This window comes from Abramis brama, assembly GCF_963993115.1.
Source record: "Abramis brama genome assembly, chromosome: 25".
In the NCBI taxonomy this organism is placed as follows: Eukaryota; Metazoa; Chordata; class Actinopteri; order Cypriniformes; family Leuciscidae; genus Abramis; species Abramis brama.
This window is the reverse complement of record NC_139987.1, coordinates 13,596,971-13,621,425: the sequence shown is the minus strand read 5'-3', so window position 1 is coordinate 13,621,425 and position 24,455 is coordinate 13,596,971.

Genomic DNA, 24,455 nt, shown 5'->3' with positions numbered 1-24,455 from the left:
AACTTGCCGTCTTGCGTCTCCGTTTTTAATTGCATTGAAAATTAAATCAAAGAGTTGATTTATTGTTTACAGAGTTTGATAATATTGTTGTGATCATCTTGTCTAAACGATTGTTTTGTACGCTGTACATAATGGATTTATAAACAGGTAAGATTTAAAACATTAATCTCAATTCAATGTCCCCGTAATTATGTGGTAAAAAAAAAAAATCTGTGTAATAAGTGTATAATGAATAAAAATTATTATCCCTTAAATGTCACTCTTAATAGTCTTGTTTGAACTTGCTCGTTCGTCTTTGGCTTGCTGTGAAATTTTCTTTGTGGAAGTTTCACGTTTATTTCAAGTGAGTGAGATCAAATAGTTCAACTTAAAGAGCATCTTGCAGGTTAGAAGACCCAACAAGTCAATGTATAGAAAAATAATGTAGGAACTAGATTTTCTTTAAAAAAAATTATAAATGTGCTACAGTGGCTTCTGGAGTCGTTTTTGTGAGAAAATTTTACTTCCGCATCTGAAAATGGGCGTGACGGGCGTGACGTAGCACGAGGGAGAGCGGTCGATTCAAACAACAGGGAAAAGTGGATCGCAATGACATTTCGGACGCTGAGGAAATTGTTGACGGACCACAGCCATACAATTATGAGCCTGCTAGGCTGCCAAGAGAGCAGGGACAGGCCAGGATTAATGTTAGACAGAACATATTGGAACTTACAATAACAGAAACTAAGCTTTGATCAGGCGTTTGTCATGCTCATTAATATCCGCCCAGACTAACGTTACGTGATATAACTTAGCGGTTTCTCATCGAGAGACAGAGAGATATTTATTCCTGATACATTTTTTGTTCCATAGGTGCTTGTGTGGGAAATGCGAGGCAATGTTTACAGCTGAGGAAAGTCAGTGTTGCAGGGAAGTTGATGCATACTGGGCCTTAGTGGAAAATGCCAAACTTTCATGGTTGCAGTTAGTGTTACTACAGTAAAGCCATGGTGAATGTTGCTGATCTGTGGACACTGGATAGTTCGTTCATTCATTGCATGTTCATGTTTATTCCTGGTTTCCACGTCAGCGCTGTTTGATCCGTTAATAACGGAGAAATGTGAATATTTCTCACTAGATCTTGCAGCGATGTTATTACTAATGTGGCGAATTCAAATGCTTTATTTACTGGATCTCGCAGTTACAGTGTTGCTTGATCAGGCTCGCGCTGCACTGGTCCAAACTGATAAACGGTCCACACAAACACAACAACGAGTAGCTCAGTTTCGTTCCGCTTACATTGCGTTTGCCAGTTGATGTTGTGCTCGCGCCTACATCCGGCGGGAGAACCCGAAGATGCGTGCACTGAAGGAACCGCACCAGCTCTGAGTCTCACCCGGTTCTTACTTCGGTATCCCATGTTGAACTCCATCATATCGCCGGGACGATAGCCTAATCCTCCGATCTGAAGTGAACGCTACACACGACCGCGTTTTCCGAAGCCGACGCGGAAGAGAAATCCCGTCTCTTCACCTGCACAAACCCAGGCACGAAAGATAGCACCGTCCTTTTTCTTGTTAGGAAACCGGTGTACTCGATGTCCTGACAGGCTGGAGTTTTTGCAAGCTCCACAAACACATAAATTTACCATGACGATAATAAATTGAAATACAAAAACTAGTGAAAACACACTGACTCACGACCGCTCTTACTGAATACTAACCTACTCTGCACTGAGCTGCGGCAGAGCACAGCACACGTCTCCCTCGTGTGACGTAAAATGACGCGATGTTGAAAAAAAGCGGTTTGTACGAGCAGTCAACTTTATCTACTAAATTGGTGTTCTTATGTCGTTTTAAAACATTTTAAATCCTGCATTATCTTTTCATATGGTATTTTCATACACGGTTATATTTTCATTTAGATTTTTTTTTACCTGCAAGATGCTCTTTAAAACAACATTTTATGGCCAATTATTTCCCAGACATAGTTTTGGTATTGAGGTCAAAGTTAACTTGCCTTGCGTTCGCTATACAACAGTGGGTAATGGTCACACAAGACGACTCAAGACGACTACATTTATTACAATGTAATAATACATTGTGTTATTATACCTTTATTACAGTGTAATGATACATTGTGTAATTATACCTTTATGACAGTGTAATACATTGTGAAATTATACCTTTATTAAAATATAATAATACATTGTGAAATTATACCTTTATTAAAATATAATAATACATTGTGAAATTATAACTTAATTACAGTGTAATAATGCATTGTGAAATTATAACTTTATTAGAGTGTAATAATGCATTGTGAAATTATACCTTTATTAAAATATAATATATTGTGAAATTATACCTTTATTACAGTGTAATGTTATTATACCTTTATTACAGTGTAATAATACATTTGTAATTATACCTTTATTACAGTATAATGTTATTATGCCTTTATTACAGTGTAATGATACATTGTGTTATTATACCTTTATTACAATGTAATGATACATTGTGTTATTATACCTTTATTACAGTGTAATAATACATTTGTAATTATACCTTTATTACAGTATAATGTTATTATACCTTTATTACAGTGTAATGATACATTGTGTTATTATACCGTTATTACAGTGTAATGATACATTGTGTAATTATACCTTTATTACAGTGTAATAAGACATTATGTAATTATACCTTTATTACAGTGTAACAATACATTGTGTTATTATACCTTTATTACAATGTAATAATACATTGTGTTATTACACCTTTATTACAATGTAACAATACATTGTGTTATTATACCTTTATTACAGTGTAACAATACATTGTGTAATTATACCTTTATTACAGTGTAACAACACATTATGTAATTATACCTTTATTACAGTGTAATGATATATTGTGTTATTATACCTTTATTACAATGTAATAATACATTGTGAAATTATACATTTATTACAGTATAATAATACATTGTGTTATTATACCTTTATTACAGTATAATAATACATTGTGTTATTATACATTTATTACAATGTAATAATACATTGTGTAATTATACCTTTATTACAGTGTAAAGATACATTGTGTTATTATACCTTTATTACAGTGTAATAATACATTGTGAAATTATACCTTTATTACAATGTAATAATACATTGTGTTATTATACCTTTATTACAGTGTAACAATACATTGTGTTATTATGCCTTTATTACAGTGTAATGATACATTGTGTATTATACCTTTATTACAGTGTAATAATACATTGTGAAATTATACCTTTATTACAATGTAATGATACATGTGTAATTATACCTTTATTACAGTGTAATGATACATTGTGTTATTATGCCTTTATTACAGTGTAATGATACATTGTGTTATTATGCCTTTATTACAGTATAAAAATACATTGTGTTATTATACCTTTATTACAATGTAAAAATACATTGTGTTATTATGCCTTTATTACAGTGTAATAATACATTGTGTTATTATGCCTTTATTACAATGTAATAATAAATATGTTATTATACCTTTATTACAGTGTAATAATACATTGTGTAATTATACCTTTATTACAGTGTAATAATACATTGTGAAATTATACCTTTATTACAGTGTAATAATACATTGTGTTATTATGCCTTTATTACAGTGTAATGATACATTGTGTTATTATACCTTTATTACAGTGTAATGATACATTGTGTTATTATACCTTTATTACAATGTAATAATACATGTGCAATTATACCTTTATTACAGTGTAATAATACATTGTGAAATTATACCTTTATTACAATGTAATAATAACTGTGTCAGTATACCTTTATTACAGTATAATAATACATTGTGTTATTATGCCTTTATTACTATGTAATGATACATTGTGTAATTATACCTTTATTACAATGTAATAATACATTGTGAAATTATACCTTTATTACAGTGTAATGATACATTGTGAAATTATACCTTTATTACAATTTAATAATAAATGTGTCATTATACCTTTATTACAGTGTAATAATACATTGTGTTATTATGCCTTTATTACTATGTAATGATACATTGTGTAATTATACCTTTATTACAATGTAATAATACATTGTGAAATTATACCTTTATTACAATGTAATAATAAATGTGTCATTATACCTTTATTACAGTATAATACATTGTGTTATTATACCTTTATTACAGTGTAATAATACATTGTGTTATTATGCCTTTATTACAGTGTAATGATACATTGTGTTATTATACCTTTATTACAATGTAATAATACATTGTGTTATTATGCCTTTGTTACAGTGTAATACATTGTGTTATTATGCCTTTATTACAGTGTAATGATACATTGTGTTATTATACCTTTATTACAGTGTAATGATACATTGTGTTATTATACCTTTATTACAATGTAATAATACATGTGTAATTATACCTTTATTACAGTGTAATGATACATTGTGTTAGTATGCCTTTATTACAATGTAATGATACATTGTGTTATTATGCCTTTATTACAGTGTAACAATACATTATGTAATTATACCTTTATTACAGTGTAATAATACATTGTGTAATTATACCTTTATTACAGTGTAACAATACATTGTGTAATTATACCTTTATTACAGTGTAATAATACATTGTGTAATTATACCTTTATTACAGTGTAACAATACATTGTGTAATTATACCTTTATTACAGTGTAATAATACATTGTGTAATTATACCTTTATTACAGTGTAATAATACATAATGTTATTATACCTTTATTACAATGTAATAATAAATTGTGTTATTATATCTTTATTACAGTGTAATAATACATTGTGTAATTATACCTTTATTACAATGTAATAATACATTGTGTTATTATACATTTATTACAATGTAATAATACATTGTGTAATTATACCTTTATTACAGTGTAATAATACATTGTGAAATTATACCTTTATTAAAATATAATACATTGTGAAATTATGCCTTTATTACAATGTAATAATACATTGTGTAATTATACCTTTATTACAGTGTAATGATACATTGTGTTATTATACCTTTATTACAGTGTAATAATACATTGTGAAATTATACCTTTATTACAATGTAATAATACATTGTGAAATTATACATTTATTACAGTGTAAGAATACATTGTGTTATTTTGCCTTTATTACAGTGTAATGATACATTGTGTTATTATACCTTTATTACAGTGTAATGATACATTGTGTTATTATACCTTTATTACAATGTAACAATACATTGTGTAATTATACCTTTATTACAGTGTAATAAGACATTATGTAATTATACCTTTATTACAGTGTAACAATACATTGTGTTATTATACCTTTATTACAATGTAATAATACATTGTGTTATTACACCTTTATTACAATGTAACAATACATTGTGTTATTATACCTTTATTACAGTGTAACAATACATTGTGTAATTATACCTTTATTACAGTGTAACAACACATTATGTAATTATACCTTTATTACAGTGTAATGATATATTGTGTTATTATACCTTTATTACAATGTAATAATACATTGTGAAATTATACCTTTATTACAGTATAATAATACATTGTGTTATTATACCTTTATTACAGTATAATAATACATTGTGTTATTATACATTTATTACAATGTAATAATACATTGTGTAATTATACCTTTATTACAGTGTAATAATACATTGTGAAATTATACCTTTATTACAATGTAATAATACATTGTGAAATTATACCTTTATTACAGTGTAATAATACATTGTGTTATTATGCCTTTATTACAGTGTAATGATACATTGTGTTATTATACCTTTATTACAGTGTAATGATACATTGTGTTATTATGCCTTTATTACAATGTAATGATACATTGTGTTATTATGCCTTTATTACAGTGTAATGATTCATTGTGTAATTATACCTTTATTACAGTGTAACAATACATTGTGTAATTATACCTTTATTACAGTGTAATAAGACATTATGTCATTATACCTTTATTGCAGTGTAACAATACATTGTGTTATTATACCTTTATTACAATGTAATAATACATTGTGTTATTTCACCTTTATTACAATGTAACAATACATTGTGTTATTATACCTTTATTACAGTGTAACAATACATTATGTAATTATACCTTTATTATAGTGTAATAATACATTGTGTAATTATACCTTTATTACAGTGTAACAATACATTGTGTAATTATACCTTTATTACAGTGTAACAACACATTATGTAATTATACCTTTATTACAGTGTAATGATATATTGTGTTATTATACCTTTATTACAATGTAATAATACATTGTGAAATTATACCTTTATTACAGTATAATAATACATTGTGTATTTATACCTTTATTACAGTGTAATAATACATTGTGTAATTATACCTTTATTACAGTGTAATAATACATTGTGTAATTATACCTTTATTACAATGTAATAATAAATGTGTAATTATACCTTTATTACAGTATAATAATACATTGTGTATTTATACCTTTATTACAGTGTAATAATACATTGTGTAATTATACCTTTATTACAATGTAATAATAAATGTGCAATTATACCTTTATTACAATGTAACAATACATTGTGTTATTATACCTTTATTACAGTGTAACAATACATTATGTAATTATACCTTTATTACAGTGTAATAATACATTGTGTAATTATACCTTTATTACAGTGTAACAATACATTGTGTAATTATACCTTTAATACAGTGTGACAACACATTATGTAATTATACCTTTATTACAGTGTAATAATACATTGTGTATTTATACCTTTATTACAGTGTAATGATATATTGTGTTATTATACCTTTATTACAATGTAATAATACATTGTGAAATTATACCTTTATTACAGTATAATAATACATTGTGTATTTATACCTTTATTACAGTGTAATAATACACCTTTATTACAGTGTAATAATACATTGTGTATTTATACCTTTATTACAGTGTAATGATACATTGTGTTATTATACCTTTATTACAATGTAATAATAAATGTGTAATTATACCTTTATTACAGTATAATAATACATTGTGTTATTATACCTTTATTACAGTGTAATAATACATTGTGTTATTATGCCTTTATTACAGTGTAATGATACATTGTGTTATTATACCTTTATTACAGTGTAATAATACATTGTGTTATTATGCCTTTATTACAGTGTAATGATACATTCTGTTATTATACCTTTATTACAATGTAATAATACATTGCGAAATTATACCTTTATTAAAATGTAATAAATGTGTCATTATACCTTTATTACAGTATAATAATACATTGTGTTATTATGCCTTTATTACAGTGTAATGATACATTGTGTTATTATACCTTTATTACAATGTAATAATACATTGTGAAATTATACCTTTATTACAGTGTAATAATACATTGTGTTATTATGCCTTTATTACAGTGTAATGATACATTGTGTTATTATACCTTTATTTCAATGTAATAATAAATGTGTTATTATACCTTTATTACAGTGTAATAATACATTGTGTAATTATACCTTTATTACAGCGTAATAATACATTGTGTTGTTATACCTTTATTACAGTGTAACAATACATTGTGTAATTATACCTTTATTACAGTGTAATGATACATTGTGTAATTATGCCTTTATTACAGTGTAATGATACATTGTGTTATTATACCTTTATTACAGTGTAATAATACATTGTGTAATTATACCTTTATTACAGTGTACCAATACATTGTGTATTTATACCTTTATTACAGTGTAACAATACATTGTGTAATTATTACAGTGTAACAATACATTGTGTAATTATACCTTTATTACAGTGTAACAATACATTGTGTAATTATACCTTTATTACAGTGTAATAATACATTGTGAAATTATACCTTTATTACAGTGTAATAATACATTGTGTAATTATACCTTTATTACAATGTAATAATAAATGTGCAATTATACCTTTATTACAGTGTAATAATACATTGTGTTATTATGCCTTTATTACAGTGTAATGATACATTGTGTTATTATACCTTTATTACAGTGTAATGATACATTGTGTTATTATACCTTTATTACAATGTAATAATACATGTGTCATTATACCTTTATTACAGTGTAATGATACATTGTGTAATTATGCCTTTATTACAGTGTAATGATACATTGTGAAATTATACCTTTATTACAATTTAATAATAAATGTGTCATTATACCTTTATTACAGTATAATAATACATTGTGTTATTATACCTTTATTACAGTGTAATAATACATTGTGTTATTATGCCTTTATTACTGTGTAATGATACATTGTGTAATTATACCTTTATTACAATGTAATAATACATTGTGAAATTATACCTTTATTACAATGTAATAATAAATGTGTCATTATACCTTTATTACAGTATAATAATACATTGTGTTATTATGCCTTTATTACAGTGTAATGATACATTGTGTTATTATACCTTTATTACAATATAATAATACATTGTGAAATTATACCTTTATTACAATGTAATAATACATTGTGTTATTATGCCTTTATTACAGTGTAATAATACATTGTGTTATTATGCCTTTATTACAATGTAATAATAAATGTGTCATTATAACTTTATTACAGTATAATAATACATTGTGTTATTATGCCTTTATTACAGTGTAATAATACATTGTGTTATTATGCCTTTATTACAGTGTAATGATACATTGTGTTATAATACGTTTATTACAGTGTAATAATACATTGTGTTATTATGCCTTTATTACAATGTAATAATACATTGCGAAATTATACCTTTATTACAATGTAATAAATGTGTCATTATACCTTTATTACAGTATAATAATACATTGTGTTATTATACCTTTATTACAGTGCAATGATACATTGTGTTATTATACCTTTATTACAGTGTAATGATACATTGTGTTATTATACCTTTATTACAGTGTAATGATACATTGTGTTATTATACCTTTATTACAGTGTAATGATACATTGTGTTATTATACCTTTATTACAATGTAATGATAAATTGTGTTATTATGCCTTTATTACAGTGTAATGATACATTGTGTTATTATACCTTTATTACAATGTAATGATACATTGTGTTATTATACCTTTATTACAATGTAATAATACATTGTGTTATTATGCCTTTATTACAGTATACTAATACATTGTGTTATTATACCTTTATTACAGTGTAATGATACATTGTGTTATTATACCTTTATTACAGTGTAATAATACATTGTGTAATTATACCTTTATTACAGTGTAATAATACATTGTGTTATTATACCTTTATTACAGTGTAATTATACATTGTGTTATTATACCTTTATTATAGTGTAATAATACATTGTGTAATTATACCTTTATTACAATGTAATAATAAATGTGTAATTATACCTTTATTACAGTGTAATAATACATTGTGTAATTATACCTTTATTACAATGTAATAATAAATGTGTCATTATACATTACAATGTAATAATACATTTTGTAATTATACCTTTATTACAGTGTAATAATACATTGTGTTATTATACCTTTATTACAGTGTAATAATACATTGTCTTATTATACCTTTATTACAGTGTAATAATACATTGTGTTATTATACCTTTATTACAGTGTAATAATACATTGTGTTATTATACCTTTATTACAGTGTAATAATATATTGTGTAATTATACCTTTATTACAGTGTAATGATATATTGTGTTATTATACCTTTATTACAGTGTAATAATACATTGTGTAATTATAACTTTATTACAGTGTAATAATACATTGTGTTATACCTTTATTACACTGTAATAATACATTGTGTAATTATACCTTTATGACAGTGTAATAATACATTGTGTTATTATACCTTTATTACAGTGTAATAATACATTGTGAAATTATACCTTTATCACAATGTAATAATACATTGTGTATTTATACCTTTATTACAGTGTAATAATAAATGTGTAATTATACCTTTATTACAGTGTAATAATACATTGTGTAATTATACCTTTATTACAGTGTAATAATACATTGTGTTATTATACCTTTATTACAATGTGTAATAATACATTGTGTTATTATACCTTTATTACAATGTAATAATAAATGTGTAATTATACCTTTATTACAGTGTAATAATACATTGTGTTATTATACCTTTATTACAGTGTAATGATACATTGTGTTATTATACCTTTATTACAATGTAATAATAAATGTGTAATTATACCTTTATTACAGTGTAATAATACATTGTGTTATTATACCTTTATTACAGTGTAATGATACATTGTGTTATTATACCTTTATTACAGTGTAATAATACATTGTGTAATTATACCTTTATTACAGTGTAATAATACATTGTGTTATTATACCTTTATTACAGTGTAATTATACATTGTGTTATTATACCTTTATTATAGTGTAATAATACATTGTGTAATTATACCTTTATTACAATGTAATAATAAATGTGTAATTATACCTTTATTACAGTGTAATAATACATTGTGAAATTATACCTTTATCACAATGTAATAATAAATGTGTAATTATACCTTTATTACAGTGTAATAATACATTGTGTAATTATACCTTTATTACAATGTAATAATAAATGTGTCATTATACATTACAATGTAATAATACATTTTGTAATTATACCTTTATTACAGTGTAATAATACATTGTGTTATTATACCTTTATTACAGTGTAATAATACATTGTCTTATTATACCTTTATTACAGTGTAATAATACATTGTGTTATTATACCTTTATTACAGTGTAATAATACATTGTGTTATTATACATTTATTACAGTATAAAACAGCCAAACAGGCCAAGTAGATCTCCGTTACCCGGACAACGATCAGATAAGGTTTTATGGGTGTTAAAGAATGTGGCCAAATGCAAGAGAGAGACCATGAAAAGACAGAAACAATTTTCCATGCAGACTTCCCTGCATTAGACAGAAACAAACTGATCTAGAAATGAACGTGCATTCCAGAAACTGTGTTAATAATTGTGATGTTTTGTGTACTATTATGTATACACCATGGTATGTATTTTATTATACAACCAACGGTCAGTGTAACTTTACCTGTATCATGTCTCCTATCTAATTACTCCTCATTTAATGACTCACATTTTGATGTACATCACCTTCTCTTAGAATGCAGTGTGGATTCTTTATATCTGTCTGAGTATTAATGAACAGAAAATAGTACTTGATACAGTGTCATAAATCTTCACCACAGAGGAAACTCCCGCCAGACAGTCCACCCTTCTCATTGGTACAGCAAACCCAGAGAGGGGTGGCCAATCTCAGGCTTTATTAGAGACTGACCACAGTGACCGCCCTCTATTCTCAGCGCTTCTCATCCGACAACGCAGTGTCTGCTGTTACTGTTACTGTTACTGGAGGGGGGGGACCCCTTCCCCCCCCCACTGGGGCCCAGCGCCCAGCGCCCTGGGCCCAAACAGGCCTGAGCAATGCCTGCCATGCTTTCATACTTCCAAAAGGGAGTCAGACTTTTCTTCAATCCCGAAAACAACTGCAACTTTACCATCAACGATCCACTCCTGCAGGGTTCTTGCAGGTTTCAGTAAGTCAAATTTAAGACCTTTTTAAGACCTTTTAAGACCATAAAGATTGAAATTTAAGACCTACATGGCATTGCCAAAAAAATATTCAAATCAAAGAATTCATTTTATTTCCATGAATTCAGTAATTGAAAAAGCATTAATTTAATTTACAGATAAATCACATTAGTAACCTTCCACACCCAACAACGCGTGTCAGAGAAAAGAACAGAATCAGATATACATTTTTTATAGAAAATTGTACTTTGCATATTATACTGTAAAAAACACATTATTAGTTGATTTTAGTTGATCATCATAGTTGATCATAACTAGAGATGAAATGGCATGAACATTTAATTTCATGATTATAGTGACAAAAATTATCACGGTTATCACAGAATCCTGTTCAAAAAGTATTAATACTACACAATGAAATCAATTCTCCAAGTTTTATGTCGAAAACCAGCAAATAACAAATAAATAGAGATGCACCGATTACAATTTTCTGGGCCGATTCCGATTTCCGATTTTTCATTAAGTTTGACCTGCCGATACCGATTTTAGCCGATTCCGATTTCATTTTTTCTAACCACTTTACAGCACACACAAATATTTATTTTATATCTTTTCTGTAATAGAACATTTTACAATTTGCATAGTTCACACACATCTAAAGTGCAGTGTTATGGAAGAACCATTTCCTTTTCACATTCAATATCCAATATTTTTTTATATATGTATTTAACAAACTAAACGTCTGTATGAAAACAGGGAATGGCAATAAAATAATATATAAATAAAAAATAAAATAATATAGCCTTGCAGTATAAAGATATTTCTCAAAGCACACACACACAGGCCTATTGCAATCACTTGTAGCCTACAAACTGAATAATAAAACAAGTTTAAATGGGTACATTTTCTATAAATATTAGTCTTCGTTTTCTTTTCTGACATAGCCTACTCTAGTTCTTGTTAAAACACGCAAAGTCTGTGCATTTTGGGCACTTTTTTGGTGAAACCCTATTTAGGCTATTTTGTCCATCAAAAGTGTGCTTTCCCTTTAATTGAGCGTGAGCAGTGCAGCAAATAGACTTGGCGCCGAAACACGCGCTTCACTGCTCGCGACGCTCCTGCTTGACGCTCACGCGCTGCTCCTGCTCCCGTTGTGAATGCACTCATTGATTAACATGCACGCCGAAAAAAAATACGTGCTTGCGGCCTGAACGGACGTAATTCACGAGGTTTTCTACATGTGTGTACCGTGTGCACGTGTGATGCTGATGTTGCGCGATGTTAATCATGCGGCGCCCGAGTGCATTTGACCGGCATAAAATCGGCATTTGTCAGACTGACCGGCCGGTCGCCGGTCACGGCCGATCACGTGAAAATCGGCCAATTCCGGTCACCAGCCGATCAATCGGTGCATCTTCAATATGCACTTTTGTTTACATAAACATTAAAATAATACCATTAAAAATGAACATTTTTAAAGTGTCTTGCATGTTATATACTGACATGTACAAGTTAAAATAAAGGTTTGACAAAAAAGGTTTTATAAAAAGATAAACCTCACATATTTCAGACTTTAAATATTTTTTTATAAAAAGAATGAGTCAAAAAAGATAAATTACTGACATTTACAATGCACTTTAGCTTATCTTTTATTATTAATAGTAAAATTCGGTCCGATTTTCCCGTGGCGTCTGTCGTTGCTGCAACCATGCCCTGCGGTCTCCACAACGACAAAGAAGTTTTAGTAGCTAATGGATTTCCACCATCGAAAAACGCTTGCTGTAGCTCTGCCACAAGATTTATTTACGGAGAAGAGAAAAACACCCGTAGTGTTTGGGTGCACCCCCATCCTTCCTGTTGACTGAGCTTTCAGACAGCGGCTGGAAAACAGCACTTACCGCGCGCCTACATTTGAACGAACTTGAGCGCGCAAAAGACGCGATTATGTGAACGGCCTCTTGGCGAGCGACCTCCAATCAGGCCGCGAGCGACGTGTTGGAGACCCCTGCACTAGAGCTCCGCTTTGTAGGCTACGACTCGATACTTTTTTGCTACTTTGTAATAACTTTCTGCGGCCAGCGTTTCTGGAAATAAACGAGGGTAAAACCTTTTTAAGACCTGACTAAATTAAATTTAAGACCGCGGATGAAAATCGGGCCGTTTTTAAGACGTTTTAAGGCCTTAAATTTAAAGTTCCGAATTTTAGACTTTTTAAGACTTTTTAAGACCCCGCGGGAACCCTGTCCTGGTCTTCTCGGCACTTGGGGACGCCGCACCATCCAGCGTGCCCTCAGCAGGCCAGGGCAGCAGGCTTCGACTCACAACAGCCATGTGCTCAAAGCCACCATGCTCTTCTTCAATGCCACAGACCCATCAACGAATTCAATCTTCATCCACTTCAAGAATTGTCCACGATTGCAACTGACCATGCAAGTATTTAATGAGGTGCTCTGAAAATGATCAGCTAATGGTTTTCATACTGAAATAGATCTTGCGCCATAGTTCTATTTCCTGTTTCCGGTTCCACATCACTCACCCCTTTACCTATGCATGTATGTATGGATGTATGAATGTATTTATGTTTGTTTAGTGTTAGTTATGTTTGTGATTTAGTTAATAAAACTTGTGCACAATTATGAATTTGATTTCTGATCCTCTGTTTGCATACAAAGTCCATTTTACGATTTTGATCTTGTTACAGTATGCTCTAATTTCTGTACATGCTAAGGAATAATTATTTTTCAGTGACGATGAAAGATACACTTTTCTTAGAATAAATGAATAATCAAAGAGTTCATTGGAACTGATTAACTGATTGTAATATTAATTAGCTTACCTCAAAGTTAATCTAATTAACTGACCCAAATATTAATAATTAATCATAATTAGTAATTATGGATTATTATTATTTCCCCTTTGAGCTAATATTGTTACAACATTGTAATAAAGGTATAATTACACAATGTATTATTACACTGTAATAAAGATATAATAACATTTATTATTACATTGTAATAAAGGTATAATTACACAATGTATTATTACACTGTAATAAAGGTATAATAACACAATGTATCATTACACTGTAATAAAGGTATAATTACACATTTATTATTTCATTGTAATAAAGGTATAATAACACAATGTATCATTACACTGTAATAAAGGTATAATTACACAATGTATTGTTACACTGTAATAAAGGTATAATTACACATTTATTATTACATTGTAATAAAGGTATAATAACACAATGTATCATTACACTGTAATAAAGCACTGTAAAGGTATAATAACACAATGTATCATTACACTGTAATAAAGGTATAATAACACAATGTATTATTACACTGTAATAAAGGTATAATAACACATTTATTATTACAATGTAATAAAGGTATAATTACACAATGTATTATTACATTACATTATTACATTATTACACTGTAATAAAGGTATAATTACACAATGTATCGTTACACTGTAATAAAGGTATAATTACACATCTATTATTGCATTGTGGTATAATTACACAATGTATTATTACACTGTAATAAAGGTATAATTACACAATGTATCATTACACTGTAATAAAGGTATAATTACATAATGTATTGTTACACTGTAATAAAGGTATAATTACACAATGTATTGTTACACTGTAATAAAGGTATACAATGTATTACATTGTAATAAAGGTATAATTACATAATGTATTGTTACACTGTAATAAAGGTATACAATGTATTATTACATTGTAATAAAGGTATAATTACACAATGTATTATTACACTGTAATAAAGGTATAATTACACAATGTATCATTACACTGTAATAAAGGTATAATTACACATTTATTATTGCATTGTGGTATAATTACACAATGTATTATTACACTGTAATAAAGGTATAATAACACAATGTATCATTACACTGTAATAAAGGTATAATAACACAATGTATTATTACACTGTAATAAAGGTATAATTACACAATGTATCATTACACTGTAATAAACGTATAATTACACATTTATTATTACATTGTAATAAAGGTATAATAACACAATGTATCATTACACTGTAATAAAGGTATAATAACACAATGTATCATTACACTGTAATAAAGGTATAATAACACAATGTATTATTACGCTGTAATAAAGGTATAATTACACAATGTATTATTACACTGTAATAAAGGTATAATAACACATTTATTATTACATTGTAATAAAGGTATAATAACACAATGTATCATTACACTGTAATAAAGGTATAATAACACAATGTATCATTACACAGTAATAAAGGCATAATTACACAATGTATCATTACACTGTAATAAAGGTATAATTACACAATGTATTATTACACTGTAATAAAGGTATAATTACACAATGTATTGTTACACTGTAATAAAGGTATAATTACATAATGTATTGTTACACTGTAATAAAGGTATAGTTACACAATGTATTGTTACACTGTAATAAAGGTATAATTACACAATGTATTATTACACTGTAATAAAGGTATAATAACACAATGTATCATTACACTGTAATAAAGGTATAATAACACAATGTATTATTACACTGTAATAAAGGTATAATTACACATTTATTATTACATTGTGATAAAGGTATAATTTCACAATGTATTATTACACTGTAATAAAGGTATAATTACACAATGTATTATTACACTGTAATAAAGGTATAATAACACAATGTATAATTACACTGTAATAAAGGTATAATAACACAATGTATCATTACACTGTAATAAAGCACTGTAATAAAGGTATAATAACACAATGTATTATTACACTGTAATAAAGGTATAATAACATTTATTATTACATTGTAATAAAGGTATAATAACACAATGTCTCATTACACTGTAATAAAGGTATAATTACACAATGTATTGTTACACTGTAATAAAGGTATAATTACACATTTATTATTACATTGTAATAAAGGTATAATAACACAATGTATCATTACACTGTAATAAAGCACTGTAAAGGTATAATAACAAAATGTATCATTACACTAATAAAGTTATAATAACACAATGTATTATTACACTGTAATAAAGGTATAATTACACAATGTATTATTACACTGTAATAAACGTATAATTACACATTTATTATTACACTGTAATAAAGGTATAATAACACATTTATTATTACAATGTAATAAAGGTATAATTACACAATGTATTATTACATTACATTATTACATTATTACACTGTAATAAAGGTATAATTACACAATGTATCGTTACACTGTAATAAAGGTATAATTACACATCTATTATTGCATTGTGGTATAATTACACAATGTATTATTACACTGTAATAAAGGTATAATTACACAATGTATCATTACACTGTAATAAAGGTATAATAACACAATGTATCATTACACTGTAATAAAGGTATAATTACATAATGTATTGTTACACTGTAATAAAGGTATAATTACACAATGTATTATTACACTGTAATAAAGGTATAATAACACAATGTATCATTACACTGTAATAAAGGTATAATAACACAATGTATCATTACACTGTAATAAAGGTATAATAACACAATGTATCATTGCACTGTAATAAAGGTATAATAACACAATGTATTATTATACTGTAATAAAGGTATAATGACACATTTATTACATTGTAATAAAGGTATAATTTCGCAATGTATTATTACATTGTAATAAAGGCATAATAACACAATGTATTATTACACTGTAATAAACGTATTATAACACAATGTATCATTACACTGTAATAAAGGCATAATAACACAATGTATTATTACACTGTAATAAAGGCATAATAACACAATGTATTATTATACTGTAATAAAGTTATAATGACACATTTATTATTACATTGTAATAAAGGCATAATAACACAATGTATTATTACACTGTAATAAAGGCATAATAACACAATGTATTATTACATTGTAATAAAGGTATAATTTCACAATGTATTATTATATTGTAATAAAGGTATAATAACACAATGTATCATTACACTGTAATAAAGGCATAATAACACAATGTATTATTATACTGTAATAAAGGTATAATGACACATTTATTATTACATTGTAATAAAGGTATAATAACACAATGTATCATTACACTGTAATAAAGCACTGTAAAGGTATAATAACAAAATGTATCATTACACTAATAAAGTTATAATAACACAATGTATTATTACACTGTAATAAAGGTATAATTACACAATGTATTATTACACTGTAATAAACGTATAATTACACATTTATTATTACACTGTAATAAAGGTATAATAACACATTTATTATTACAATGTAATAAAGGTATAATTACACAATGTATTATTACATTACATTATTACATTATTACACTGTAATAAAGGTATAATTACACAATGTATCGTTACACTGTAATAAAGGTATAATTACACATCTATTATTGCATTGTGGTATAATTACACAATGTATTATTACACTGTAATAAAGGTATAATTACACAATGTATCATTACACTGTAATAAAGGTATAATAACACAATGTATCATTACACTGTAATAAAGGTATAATTACATAATGTATTGTTACACTGTAATAAAGGTATAATTACACAATGTATTATTACACTGTAATAAAGGTATAATAACACAATGTATCATTACACTGTAATAAAGGTATAATAACACAATGTATTATTACATTGTAATAAAGGTATAATAACACAATGTATCATTACACTGTAATAAAGGTATAATAACACAATGTATCATTACACTGTAATAAAGGTATAATAACACAATGTATCATTACACTGTAATAAAGGTATAATTACACAATGTATTATTACACTGTAATAAAGGTATAATTACACATTTATTATTACATTGTAATAAAGGTATAATTACACAATGTATTATTACACTGTAATAAAGGTATAATTCAGGGCTATTCAATTAGTTTCATTCGAGGGCCGCATTATCAAATCGAAAAGTTGAGGTGGGCCGGTGGGTTGGTTTGGGGGTTTATCTTATTTATTGAAACATAACAGTTTCAATAAATAAGTTAAAGTAACTCTAAAAAAGTATGGTATTTACTTGGAAATGTGGTACCCAACAGTAGCCTATGCAAATATATAAAACCATAATAAATAAAAAACTTGATAATTTACAGCTGTGTACAACTATTTTCCTTTGAACAAATAAATTATTTATACAAACTTATGGCTGTTGGTGAGAAATAATAATTATTTTATTTATAATTGTTATGCTTAAATGAAAATATTCTGACAGTGAGACTTGATAACCACAGACTACTCACTCCCACTGTATAAAAAATGCCTAAACACAAGTTAAAAACTATACGCACCTTTACAAAGAAACTGACATAATTTCATAACAAGCATTATATTCCTCTACCCACTTAATAAAAGTAATGCAATATAAATCACTATATTTACTATTATATATATAATATTATAGTATATATATATTTACTATATTTATGTAGCCTATTACTACATAGTATTCAATATAAATATTGTACATTTCTGCCCAACCATGGTAAATTACTACAGTACATTCATGGTAAATGTTTGTAAGGGTGATTAGGGGATTTAACGTTTTCTAATTTCGTTCATGCCACAATGTTTCTCCTGCTTTCCTCATCAGATTTATTGGGAATGTTGAGGCTGTTTCATCCGATTTAAAACTAATTAAATCATCGAGTGATTTGTGGTTTGTAACAGAGAGGTTTCTGTCGAACTGAAACACTTCCCACTGGTTGTCGCAGGCCCGGATTAAGAGGATTTTTGGCCCTGGGGCTATAGCAACACCAAGGGCCCCCTTTCATCTGATTGCCACGCCACAGTCTTCTACTGCAATAAATTTGTTTTATTGTTTTTAATCAATGTATTTAATTAATGTTTTTCTTTATCATTATTTATTATTATTATTTTTGCACACTAAGTAGTCCAGGCTATTTAACACATTAACCCTCTACTGCACAGATTTTGATGGAACATCATGATAAAAATTACTCCACATAATTTATTGGTTCATTTTGGGAACATTTTATTGATAAAACATTTTTACCCCCTCCCCTTCCATATGTGCATTTATGGTTATTTCTCTCATTTTATCTAAAGGGACAAAGTAAGCATTAATAAAACATTTGCTTTCTAAAGCCCTAGATGGTAATTGTTTCTCATGTGGATATCTGTAAAAAAAATATTAATACATTTACACTGCATTTACAATTACATAAATGCTATGATTGTTATTTTATTTAATATTTAAATATAAAAATATTTAATTTTTAATTTCTAATTTCTAATTAAAGGGTACATTAAGTATGAAACTAAAACTACCAGTAGGTGGCGGCAAGTCACTGTCTTAATAAGCGATAATCATTCATTCAACCGATTTGTTCAAACGGCTGTTTGATTCAACGACGAAGCAAACGAGGAGTCAATGTATCATTAAATGAACCCATTCGTTCAAAACGCAGATTATTCAGTAACGAATCACCACTATCAGTTTCAGAGATTGTTTCTGCTGTGGTTTCATTTTGGAATTTCCATCGGCGAAATGACGATAAACTAAAGCGTAACTCTAATGTTAACTTATTGGTCAACTCATTGTTGCATAACATATATCACATTAGCAATTGTGCTGATATTTGGGGAAAACTGCGCTTTTACTTGTGTGATATATTTATTTTATATTATGTAATATTACAATAAGACAAAAACTCATCGGGGCAAAAAATGCCCATGTACCTTGGATATATTGGACCTTGATGTTCGTAATTCGGCCGGGGATTTTTACGCAGGTGGGTGGTGGGAGAAAAAAACACTGACATTCCGATTCAGACGGCAATAAAATCACCTACTATATAGCCCGTATTGAAAATACCTTACGACTCCACGAGAAACATCCAAATAGTGCTTAACTCATTAACTTACTTCAGCTGCTTGCTTCCCTTCTTCGACGTATAAAACACGCGGATCGGTGAGGACGACGCAGGAGGGTGAAGCTAACTGTGGGCTGCTGCCGCTGCACTCGGGGTCTTCCACGGGCACGAATGAAAGTGAACCCAAGTAGTTAGTTAGTTTAGGAATTTTTGCATTCCTTTTCTGCCTTTCGAGTTTGTTTTTCCTTTTTTGTGCACCACTATCACTTTTTTTTTCATCATTTTTGAACTCCTGCAAGCGATTTATTCCCATGTTCTGTATGAAAGCATAACGAAAAGAGGGGTTTGCCAACGTCATAGCGCAAATTGTAGAGTTAATTTGGCACATTTTCCAATAACTTCTTGTTATTTTATTATACACAAATCAACCACCTATGATTTGACAATCTCATTTCCTCCAGCCAATTACGGGCCCCCTAATCCCGTGGGCCCTGGGGCTTCAGCCCCACGCCCTTATGTTAATCCGGCCCGTTTACTCCCGGTCCGGACACTAGGCTATATTAAACAGCGTTGCGAGTTGTCGCAACGCTGTTTAATATAGCCTATGTCCGGACCGGGAGTAAACGCAACTCCGTTCTGGGCCGTGTTGAAACAACTAGTGAACCAACTGAAAACATCGCTATTTGTTGTTATACTGTAGGCCTACTGAACGAGACCGCTTCAGATGATTCAGTGACGGAGCGGTCCGAATGAATCCGAATAGTTTTAGACCGTTATGCAAGCGCGTTTAGAATCGAACCAAAATAATGATTCATTCACAAATGATTGGTATCGCTGGTTAAGTCACATAAATTCGGGACACATATAATAACTGCTGAAATATTCGCACGTAAAACGTTTCTCAATCGGAGCGAGTATCAATCAAACTGAATTAGCCGCACCGCCAGGAAAAGAGGAGGAGGGAGGTTGGTGCCGTCGGGCCGCATGGAGATGATTGGCGGGCCGCCAATTGAATAGCCCTGCTGTAAAAACTAAAGGAGCCTCAAATATCCTGTCGGATACTCAAGGAACTTCAAAATGTAATTTAGGTGCCTCAAAGCTCTTTCTCCTATAGTAGGGTTAGGCTACTGGAGGAGCATTGACAATCTTTTTCGGCTCTTGCTGGAACTTATGGGATCCTTTAAGCACTTTGTATTTAGTTCAGAGGTTCTTGTTGCACACTCAAAAAAATACCTCATCAGTTGAATGTATATTAATCATGTGGCAAATTTCCACATAAAATTGTTACATTAATAAAGCTGTATGTAATCATGTCTGTTGGATGTAATCAAACTATTTCTATTTGAATTATCACAATTACATTGACCTAATGTAATTTTCCTTAAAATCAAACTGAACTGAATTACATTGACCTAATGTAATTTTCCTTAAAATCAAACTGAACTGTATTACATTGACCTAATGTAATTTTCTAGAAAATTAAACTTAACTGTATTACATTAACCAGATGTCATTTTCCTTGAAAGTCAAACTTACTGTATTAAATTTAACTAATGTAATTTTTCCAAAGTAAATGTAACTCATGTATTACACGGACCAATGTGTTTTTCTAGTAGGTCTAACAGAATGTCACTATCTAATGCATTTTTTCTTGAGTAAAATATAAAAAAATTACAATATTGTGCTGATCTTAGAATTGCTTGCATGCATGTCTTTCATATTTTTGCATACATTACCATACCTTCAAAAATATGCCATTATAGTAAGCACAGCAAAAAAGCAAACAAATTAAGTAACCTTTGTTTATTCATTTCATGCATTTAATCAGTCCGCCCAATGGCTAAAAACAATTGTACACTATTAAACAGTAGTGCAAGCTCTGTAACAATAACGAATTCCAAGATCCAAGTGCAAGTAGCAACAGACAATTTATTTGGATAGAGAAAATACTCATGTCAGACAAGATGCAGGAGAAACTCGACAGGCGATACCACAAAGTGGATTCTCAGGGTGCACTACAAGAGACTCTCAATGTGGAAACACAGACAAGGATGCTGGTCGATGTAATCACTCATTTCATAGACTGTAAAAAAAATAGGTTTGTTGAGTAATTTGCAGTAATCCGTTTTATAATCATTAATTTCCATTTTTGCACAGAAAAAATAGTCCCTGACATAGACAGTAAACGGCAAGAGAATGTAATGCCTGAATGTCATCTGATGGAGCTAAGTAAAACAGAGACTAGTAAGTGTCATGCGCTGTTTTTTTTTTTTTTTTGTTTTTTTTACACAATATGTATTTCATCACACATATGCAGATATGCTTATCTGTCAGCATGATAAAAAAAAAAAAAAAAACTTCGTTTTCCGTCTTCCAGACCTGTTCGCGGCACAGCGCCTTATTAAACAACTCGAGCGTTATTAAACAGTAGGCTAGGCCTCGATTAACAAGTAACAAACCGAAAACTGAAACTTTTTATAATAAATAGCCTACCTGAAACAGAAAACTTTTAATAATAATTCCTCTGCACTTCGTGAACTGTGGTCTTCCACACGCACATCAAAGTAATTTCCGCATGAGAAGACTTTTTTTATACCTGTCACCTGGGAAGTGTTTTTACATGGAGAGGGTGTAGCATCAAAATTAAAAGGGAATGACGACAGCAGGAGTCACTCATACTTCGTATAAAAATAATAAACAGTGCATTCCTCCTCACCATGTGCAAGGCAGAGCTTAGTTCAATTTAAGGTTCTTTATAGGCTTAGGCCCCTAACCCTAACCCATAGGCTTCATTTCACTAACTCCAAACTAGCTAAGATTTACCTGAATGTTAGCTCTGCATGTAATAGGTGTTAAATCAGTTTTTTTAAACAGTTGCAGTTTTGTACAATAAATACATGTTTAATAAAAGTTTGTTGCATTGCAAATTGTTCAATTCTTCCTGTCTGACACTGAAATATGGAGAGATTGAATAGCATCTGTAACACCTGCACACTGAATCTATGTAGGCCTATGTTCTACACATAAACAAACAAAACTCAATAACTGTTATTTGATAAATATGACTAAATTATTACACCTTGGTGCAACCGTCATCAACCCTATCAGCCATGACATAACATCATGTGCTAGTTAGACACACTGACTAATGCTATCACACTAACACACACACACACACACACACTAACCATGTCACTTAGAAGTAAAATAATAATAATAATTCAAACAAAGTAAGTTTTGATTATTTCATACAAAAGGTCAGGACAGTATGACAAAAATACAGCTCATGAAAAAATTTACTTTCATACCTCCATAACAAGTTTTGTTCAATAAATGCAGCAACAGATGTTGAGTATGTCTTCTGTCTTCTTGGTGGGGTCTAACTTAACTGTGCATGTGCAGTATGAGTGTCATCACTCTAGCATGTTTCTGATTGGAGGAATAAGACTTGTTGCAACTGTCCATGCAACTGTCCCCAGTCTCCCCTATTTATTACATACATAGATGTCCTTGATGGATGCTGATTGGTCAATCGGCTATGTGTTCAATATTTTATTGCTGGTCATATAGGGTGATTTAAGATAATTTTATTCATTAATAGTTTATAAGAATTAGCAGTGTCTACATTTAGCATTAAATCTACATCAGTAGATATCATCCAGTGAATTTAACGCGGTGCGTAGGCTACTAACACATGAATTAGCAGTGTCTGCATTTACCATGCCAATATAATTTCAGTGTTTGGTTTTAAAGCCATTTTTGTATAATT